This window comes from Octodon degus, unplaced genomic scaffold (genome assembly GCF_000260255.1).
Source record: "Octodon degus isolate 3935 unplaced genomic scaffold, OctDeg1.0 scaffold00121, whole genome shotgun sequence".
Taxonomy (NCBI): Eukaryota; Metazoa; Chordata; class Mammalia; order Rodentia; family Octodontidae; genus Octodon; species Octodon degus.
In genome coordinates, this window is record NW_004524697.1 from 8810260 (window position 1) to 8820072 (window position 9813).

Sequence of the window (9813 nt, forward strand, 5' to 3'; positions counted from 1 at the left end):
GGCAGTGAAATTGAGATTTTGTCCTTGGGTAGGGGGTGGTGAAATGTAATCCCCTTCTAAATGTAGGGGTAGTTTAAGGAGTTTTGAAATGTAGAATAACTAGTTTTCTTTATAAAATCAGTCTCCTTTAGACTCTGCACAATGAGTTCAGAGATCCTGAGTTTCAGTGGGCAGTTTAAACCTATGGAACCACCCACAGCAGTGGCCAGTGGACATCTGAGCAAATCCCTATACTCTGTTCATTAAAGGTGCTGGACAGAGGGTCCATGTGGCAACCTTCTCAGGACTCCCCCCAACCAGGAGCTATTTTCCTTCTTATACTTCTACCTTTTGTGCTTGATTTCATTCTTTAATTTAGTGAGGTAACCTCTCAGCTGGTACTGAGTTAACTGTTTGACTCATAGCTTTCTTTAATCCTAGCTAATTTAGAATTGCATTTTTTACACATGTTACCTTTTTTTTTTTTTTTACCACTAACTAATCTCCAAGATAATTTCTCCTGGGTTTCCTATGAAATGGATTATAGACTTTTAGCAATCTTTCATGAGTCTTAAAACTACATTTCTTTTATTTCTATATCATCTTCCTATTTTGATGTACTCAATAAGTTCTGAATTTTTTTTTTAGTTTAGCAAGTTGTGATTCTGTTTATTGTTCATATTTGTATTGAATAATTCTATTAATTTTCAAGAGCAATATATGTTCTTGCAGTTTTTTCTTTTCAATATCACATCCTTTTTAATGTAGATTAAGTATTTTCTTGTTTTTTTATGAGAATAGTAGTTGGAAGGTTTTAAAGTTCTCTGTGGCCTCTAAGTCATCTTTGTGCTTTTAGAAAATAGATGGTTTTTAGTCCACTTACTTTGTTTCTCCTAATTTCTGTTCCCATTATTTTTATTCTGATGACACTTTGACATGTACATGCACAAATCATTTCATAATTTGTCTCTTCCTTAAATGAGAGTGAAGTTTAATTATACCTTCCCAAGTGCTGTTGAGAGTAAAGTGTTCCAGGGAAATGCTCCTATATGTCATCAGATTGGGAAGCCATCCCCTGCACATAACTTGAAAATCAACAGAAATTATTTTTCTAACTCTACTAGATACCATTTATCTTTGAGGTTTTCTAGTGTGGAGAGGGAGTTTGATTTCATGGGATCCATCATCCATTCTTTGAGTTTGCCAATGTGATTAATTAAGCCCATGTGGTTTTTGTCAGAGAAAGAAGAGTATCAGAGTACATATGAGTCTCCAGTGAGGATGAATTGCTGCCCTATTTAGCAAAGAAGAGATCTATAGAAGTCAATGTATCATTGAGTGGTTGGTTGGTCCTTATAAAGACTGGTGCCATGTAAAGGCTCTGATAGAACTGATACTCAGTGACAGCAGCTACATCCATTTGGTGCAAGGGGACCGATGCTATTGGCAGCCTCCTTCATTGTCACCATGATTACTCTGCTTGTGGTCCATTGTGCAAGTCTAAGGAAATCAAAGGCTGAGATTGGCTGGTAGTGAGGCTAGCATCATCCTCTCTGTCCAGTTGTTTAAGTCCCTGAATAATGGATAATCTCTATTTGGCATGGATTGAGACAGACTTACAAAACTGGTGCCCACTCCTACAAGTCAAGTCATATCCTTTTCCCTAAGATCATTTCATCTCAAAAGTTTCAGTCTTGCTTCCTTTAGGCTCCTGATGGATTACTTAAATTATTGCTGCTGACCAGGAAGGTGTGTGACTATTGTATCCTCCCGTTTTTTCCTATGTATCACGTTGATGACTGGAAGTTCTGCTGGCACCCTGCTCTCTGGGAGGATTTCCATTTACCACGATCTATCAGAGTTAGGCTGTATGGATTGTGGAGGAACAAGGGTTCATTTTGGTCTGCAACAACATATCTTGTGGAGAAGAACCAGGTCAGGCTTTCTCCTTTTTCTGTCAACTAGGTATCACATGAGACCACAGATGTGAGCCGAAAGAGGAATCAGAATAACAGAAGGAAGTGACATTTGTTTGTATAACCCACTTATGCTCACTAGGCTTTCTTGACGATGGCCTTTGATGTACTGTTTCCTTCGTTCAGTCGATACTGCTGAGTCTGCCTGACTTTGTGATTTGGGAAGTCTGACAAAGCTAAGCTCTTCCTAATATATGTGGAATTACGTAGTCACCTATTTTATGGTAAAGCCTTACTTGCTACTAGGAAAAGTTTGCACAGAAAGGGGAAATTAAAGAATAAGGGGGAATTCCTTCTTTATGGTATCTCCTAAACTCAATTAAAGAATAATAATTAAGAGTTTCTTGGCAACTCTTAATTAAAAATGTCAGCTTTTTTTTTTTAATCCAGTGTTGAATCTGTCCCCTTATTCCTCTCTGATTATGGCATTTCTGCTTAATGCTCCCATAGGTTTTTGTTCTAATTTTATCAAACTGTTCCTGTTTATATCATAATGACTGACTTGCCTCCCTCTAATGCCCATGCACTTGTTGCTTATTTTCTAACAAGTATGACATGTGTTATAAAGTAAGTGTTTCATTTTTGTTAGGGAGATAAAAAACTAGGGTGTGTAAAGTACCAGGACCAAACCGAGTGTCCACAAAATTTTCCCCAGTCATCCAGCCTACAGTGATATTTATTCTACCATGAGGCTATAGAAATTCCCTCAATTATCTTTAGTTGCTGACTGGCCCACACATTTACATTTCTATTCCTGAAGTCTGATCTCCATTCAGGGTGCTCTATCCCCATCTACAGCACCCATCCTGTTGTCTGAGCTACGACCCAAGGAGTCATTCTTGAAAGCACCAATTTGTCTCCCCTTCCCCAGGTGACATCTACTGCCATCGCATGCCAAAGCCACCTTCACCTGCCCCTCCAATAAATCCACATCTCCCCCAGCTCTCAGAAGCACCACATCAGCACCAGCCACTCCACCTCTTTCTAGGACTACTTCCATAGCTTCATCAATGCCTCACCTTCCAATCTACTGTCTGTGCTAAAGCTACAGAAATATTTTCAGAAAGGAAGTATCAACCAACTTAAAACCCACCAGTGGCTTGCCCATTCATTGCATTTGTGTGGACTTAGGTTGTCATTTTCTTTCCATATATATCTATGGTTGAAATGATATCCTAGAGTAGATGAATGTTTAGATTTATTTTTAAGAATATCTGCCCCAAAATTTCCCAAGGTAATTGTGCCACCTTTTCCTCCTTTTTCTCACCATTAATAAGACTTCTAGTGTGGCTTTATATACGTGCAGTCATTTTCTTGGTCTGTCTAGACATTTTGGTGTATGTGCAGTATTATGTAACTGCGACTTAAACTAATGGCTAAAAGACACACACTTGAAACACTTTTCCATCTATATATCTTTGCCTGTGAGGCATCTCCCTAAGTATTATGACAATTTTTAAACTCGAGTCTTTGTTTATATAACTACCACTAGAGAGAAAGTAGTAGAGAATTCTTATTTGAGTGTTTTGATTTGCATATGCTTTGTCTTTATTTTTAGACATTTTCTTATCTGGTTGCTTCTTGGCACCTGCCTGTCTTCCACCTCTCTAATGCAATGAGAACTCCTTGTTTCTGTCAGAATTTTCTCATTTTCAAGTGAGCTTAACCAGACATTTCCCATTAACCTGAAAATCTTCCCATAACATTTTGTTCTAGTGGGCTGATAAGATAGAGCCCTAAAAGGATCTCATTTGAGGCCCTGGCTAGTGAGTGCAGAATGTTAATCCCTGTTCCTTTTTCTCCTCTATTTTAATTCTATTTCTATGACTAGGTCACTTAAGGCAAAGCTACCAAGCAAAGGTGTAATGATATTAGCCAGTAGCTGGTGTTCCGCACATTGTGTTATCTTCAAAATTCCCCTGCTTTCATTAATCACCCTAAAATACAATTATGATCCTCTCTCTTTTACTCAGAAGCCTTCACTATTTCTTCAAAGGAAGTGTGTGCCTTGTGTCTAGATGTCCCTCCAAAGCATCACGCAGTCACACGTGGGCGTTTTCAGGGGTGGCTGGACCCAGAGTGTGTGATGCTGGGGTTGGTTCATGGTGCATGCAAGGCTCTGGGGCACTAGGATTAAGGGTGTGAGTGCCACCTGCCCTTAGTAGCCTGGACAGGATACAAGGGATAGAAAGAGCTGTGGGCATCCCTTACTCTCTTTGCCACCTTCTGCCTAACATGAGCGGACTCTCCTGTGCCTCACCGCACTGCCTTAGGTCCAGGGAATCATGTTCTGAAACCTCTACAGGCATGAGCTAAGCAAACCCATCCTCCTTTAACTGTGGGTGTTGGGTAGGTTGTCTCAGCAACAAGAAATGTAACTAATACAGGAAGCAAGTACGCTTTAAATTTCTTAGCTTGGCACTCTGCATCTTTAACAACTTAGTTTCAGTCTCCTTTCCATTCAAACTTTGAATGTATTGTACCTGGGACATTTCACCCCACATGGCAAACTGTAGATCCCAGATATTAGTTAGCATCCACATCTCTACTAATATGGGACTTTATTAACATATCTTTCTACAATCTCTCCATACCGAGGTAGTCTTCTTTTTCTCTGATAAGATATAATTTACTATTTATGTTTTCTATCATACTAACTGTGGTCAGCTAGCTGTTATAACTTTTATTTATTTGTCTCTTCTTACTAGATTGCAAATTCTTTGATGAGAACTTTGTGGGTTTTTTTTTTTTTTAAATTCCTGGATTGTCTTACAGCTAGCTCATATAATGACATGTATATAAAACTGGCCAGTAAATACTTTTAGAACAACAATTGCCAGCTTGAATTTTTTTTTTTCAGTACCTAGGATCGAACTCTGGACTTGGCGCTTACCAGGAAGACACAATGCCCTTGAGCTATCTCTCCAGCTATCTTGAATATTGATATGGCAAGCACTTGCTGTTTTCCTCTTGTAACTTTCACACTGTTTTTATAATAAATGTTCCCCACAATGAAGTGGGGAACAGGAAGTTTACATAATTAACTCCAGTTAGTCCCTGCTGGGCTAGCCTGGTCTGACTCTAAAGCATCTTACTTTCAACCACAGTGTATTTACTGAACAATTTGTGGATTGGATTGAATGTTTGGATGAAGGACTGGATGAGAATGACTTCATAGACTTTGAGCTGTGATGACTGAGGTATGTAAAATCCAACCCAAGCAATGGTGTCTCAGTGAAGTTTTCAAATAGAGTTTATTATGTAGCTTTTGCTCTGCTTCATAACTATTCATACCAAATGTTATGAATCACACTCCTATTGATACAGGGAGAAAAATTGATCTTGGGTGGGTGACCTCCAAACGATATAGGGAACCTCCAAATGACATAGGGAAAAATGATCTCCTGACCTAACCTGCATGAGTTCGTGTTCTCTAAAACTGAAGAATGAAGTTAAGGAGCAAAAAGAGGTTATGAGCAGAATATATTTATTGAGGGAAAGAAAGCTCCTGTCCAAGAGAGGGACAGGAGAGGGGCCCGAGTGGGTAGTTCCCCCAGAAATTGTCTCTTCCAGGGACTTTCATAAAGGAAAACCATGTGGTGAGGCTGGTCTAAGGTGGTAGAGAAGACATGGGAACTTACTTAGGTGGGCTTGAGGTGGGACAAAACTATGGTTAACCAATGAGATTACAAGCACCATTGCTTAGGTAAAATTGATTAAATCCAGGACCAAATGAGGAAGCAAGTCATGTAGCAAGTGGGCAAGAAAGTGAGACAGGGTCTTCTCCTGTTGGGGTTGGGTTAGTGACTCATTTGGGCTCTTTTAAGGAAACGGATACCTATTTAGAATATCAATCCCTGATGCCCATCCTTCGGGAAGTATATGCTGTGCTTCTTCTTTGTGTCTTGGTCTTGAGATATGGCCCATCTGGGAGTGTCTGTCTTTTCCATTTGTAAAATCACCTTGTCTTCCATCTTGTCTCCTTCAGGGTCTGGCCCTATCTGACTGCCTATAATATTTCTATCTAACTTGGCTGCCTACAACACTATCTCTTAGGCCTCACTCTGTCCCTGACTCTATACCTATAGATATAAAATTTATCTTTACATATTCACCATAGCATTTACTGAAAAATTTTAATTACATAATTTTTTATATCCTTTCTGTGATTCTCTGTGCTTAGAGAGAATTGTGGCTCAAGACAGGTTGTCTTTATGCAGTTGTGAATACAGTGGCTTGGAGTCACTGGTTTCATCACGTGTCTTCCTCTATTCTTGGTTGCTATTAATGGAGTAACTGGAAAGCAAGAGGCAGTACAGTGTGCTCTGACCCTGTGTGACTCCTGCGTGGCTATCCTGTGTATTACTCTCTTACATCTTGACCTTTGACCTTTAATGGTTTATGCGAGGCTTTAGGTCCAGAGACATACTTTTAAAAATGTTTGGGGAACTGTGGCTGAATTTTTGAGATGTGCCTTTACTCTCTTTCTGCCTTTTTAGGTAGCAATAACAATGATAAGTTGGTTTATCTAAACAAGCAAATGATTCTTATGCTAGCATAACATCAGATTAAATTAAATTGCTAGCACAGAAGGGCAGAGCATGTGGTCACATGGAGGGAAAGCAGAACATGCTGAGACAAGAAGAGAGAAATAAAAGTACTCTTCTGATCTTTGTCCCCTGCTCTGTAACATTTCCCAAACTTGTTCCAGAAAATATCAGTTGGAGCAGGGTGAATGAATTGGTTTTAACCCAGCAGTGGTGAGATTGTTCAATCTATGTGCAGCTTGTTCCTGGGCAAAGATGAGTTTCGTAGCTTTTGCTCAAAGTGTTGCCATTGTACAAGAGCAATTATTCAGCTCCCCAAGAGGCTGTCAACACTGGACAGTTCTAGAAAAACCTGTGGAAGTCAACCCCTGCTGACCTGGTTAAATTACCTACAATTTTGACTCATTGTTTTATTTTCAGTTTTGCAAAAGGAACATTGCAGTAGGGCAAGATTACTTGTATGATGAAGAAATAGTACAAACCAAGTGTCTTTTGTCTGTCATCTTTCTATATTGTCCTATGCAACATCATTAGAGTAGAGTAAAATATGGCAGCTAATTGCATGTTGTGTGAAGGAGACAACTGAGTTTAAAATTCTCTTTGAGTGACATAATTGATATTCTTCAACCACCTTTATATGTAGGATACAGGGATACCAATTATAATAGCATGTTATACACATTATATTGTTTAATCTTTAAAACAGTCCTGTAGTATAAGGGCTGTTATTAGCTTTGTTTGAGAGCTGAGGAAATGAACAGATTGGTAAAAGGATAGGAGACACTTTGGAAATTATATCATTATTATTTCGGATAGCAAAGTAGAGGGATAACATTACTATGAGTCTAATAGCACTTAGAAAATGCCTAGGAAATGAACACTGCAATAGCCTCCTTTACAAGCAGAAGATGCGATTACTTGCAGAATGAAAATTGTACAGGACTGGGGAGGTAGCTTGGTGGTCTAAGTGCCTGCCTGAAAATTGTACAATTCAGAAATCTTCACCTTTCACAGTAACGTATACCTTTACAACCATGTTCAAATGTAGTCCTTTTCTTTTGTGAAGCTTCATAAATCCAATATGAATGGTTTCTTTGGGGGAGGAGGGGCTGGTCGGGTGGGTCTGGTAAAGCAGTCGGAGGTAGGGATCGCACTGCGGTATCCTGAGCCTGACTGCATTTGTATGAGTAGGAGCTTAAACAACTGAGCTAACAGGTAGGCCCCCCCCCATAAATCCATTTTTTTTTCTTTTCAAAGTTTTATTGATAAACATATAGCAATGAGACAGTTTCAAATCAAATAGAAAGTACAGTTTCAACAAATAATACACTGTATATATTCTTCTTAGTGGTTAATTGCTGTACAAGATGCAGACTTGTGATCCTACTTACAAACACCATTAGAAAAAATCATTCTATTCATTAAGAGAATGCAACTATATATCTATCCCAACCACTCTGAATACACAGATACAAAATGGACATTCATAGTTATACCCCAATTTTTTTAAGTTCCGTTGTTGAATATTATAGGTGTGTAAACTCAGCAAAATATTCTAAAAGAGTCCAGTAGCCCATAATAGCATTGGCTCTTCTGTTTAACTGGCAATGTCAGAAATTCTGACCTGAGTCCCCCACAGCTCAACATAACAACATGGCTTTACTTCCTATATTTCATCTTCATACTTTTCTACTGGATGGTTAAGACCAAGGTAAAGCAGGACCTATGCAACAAGAGTTGTAGCTTTTTGGTCTGAGAAGGTCAGAATGCCCTCAGGATTTATCCTGAGATCCTGTACCTCAGATTGTAGAACCTTTGTCAGTGTCAGCCATGTGGATGAGTCACGGCCAATGCTTGGCCAATGTGCTCTCTGTGAAAGCCTGAGAGAGTGTCCATAAATCCATTATGACAAGTGACAATTCTTTATATTTATATTACAATGTACAAGGTAATTTACAAAGAAAGTATCATTGTATTTAATTCTTTCAAATATCACCACAACCGTGACAGACAAGCAACATAGATATCATCATGCTTATATTACGAATGAAAAATAGCCGAAACTGCAGTACAATGGATATAGTATCAGAGTTCTGATTAGAACTTCAAGAGCTGGCCAGATAGCTCAGCGGACTAAAGCACCTGCTTAGGCAGAGCGCAGCAGCCAGGGTTTGATCCCCGGCAAGCCGCTCTTGCCACGGCCCCGGGGCACTCTGAGAGAATGATTGAGACTGAGTGTGGTGGTGCATGCCTGTAATCCCAGCGCTTGGGAGGTTGAAAACAGGAGAATCACCATGAGTCTGATCTACGTAGTGGGACCCTGTAGATCCTGTACTAAATACATTAAAAAAGAAGAACTTTAGCTTTATAAAAATTGCTTTAGATTCAAACTAGACTGGACAACCTCTACCAGTCTGGACCCTGGAAGATACACACTCTGGTCATTAAGGGTGTGTTCAGTGTCCGATACACATGTAGAGCAGTGGTGAGGACGTCCCCTCTGGGTTGGGCCTCCTCTTCCATCCTAGCTCTTTTCTCTTCGGGTTGTGTGACATGTGGAAGCTTAGTTAGCCTTCTTCAGCCTCACTTGAAAGGGGAACATGATAATGATGAAACAGGGTTGACTGTGAATTAAATAAAATAGCACAGAACATTTAATTCATCAATAGAAAATGTGATTGACTCAGGTATAAAGGCTAAGCCTTTTTACGCTGGATTCTTGTCATAGGTTGTCAGAGGCTCAGGCTTTTTTTTTTTTTCTGTAAAGCACATTAGTACTGCCATGCAGTGAGATATGGGTGTTGGGCATTGATTTCCTTTTTGAGAAACGGTGGGGAAGTTCTATTTTGTTGTTGCCAACACTTCCAATCCAGATCTCACCACTCCTTAAGCTATGTGGTGCTGAAGAGGCTTTACGATTTGAATTTTAAACTTCTGAGTTTATTTCCTCATCTTTACATCAGAAATAGTATTATTACCTTCCTGAGATGATCATGGCAAGGATAAGATGAATTAGTATCTCTAAACCACTCAGAAGATGACCTGGAACTTGGTGTGCACTTTGAAATTGATTACTGTTGCCTGATGTGCTGGTGCATGCTTGTAGTCCTAGCACTTGGGAAGCTGAGGCAGGAGGATCCTTGTGAGTTCAAGACCAGTCTGGGCTGTAAAGTGAGCTCAAGGCCAGCCTGAATTACATAGTGAGACCCTGTCTCAAAGAGATGAAAAAAGAGAGAGAGAGAGAGAGAGAGAGAGAGAGAGAGAGAGAGAGAGAGAAGAAATTGTTCAGTATTATTATCTTTGGATGCTTA

General features: G+C 39.5%; 1 pseudogene; it reads right to left on the reverse strand.

The window, feature by feature from the left end:
• The window catches only part of LOC111812343, a 21769-nt pseudogene that overhangs the window by 10250 nt on the left and 1706 nt on the right, over nucleotides 1–9813 (reverse strand).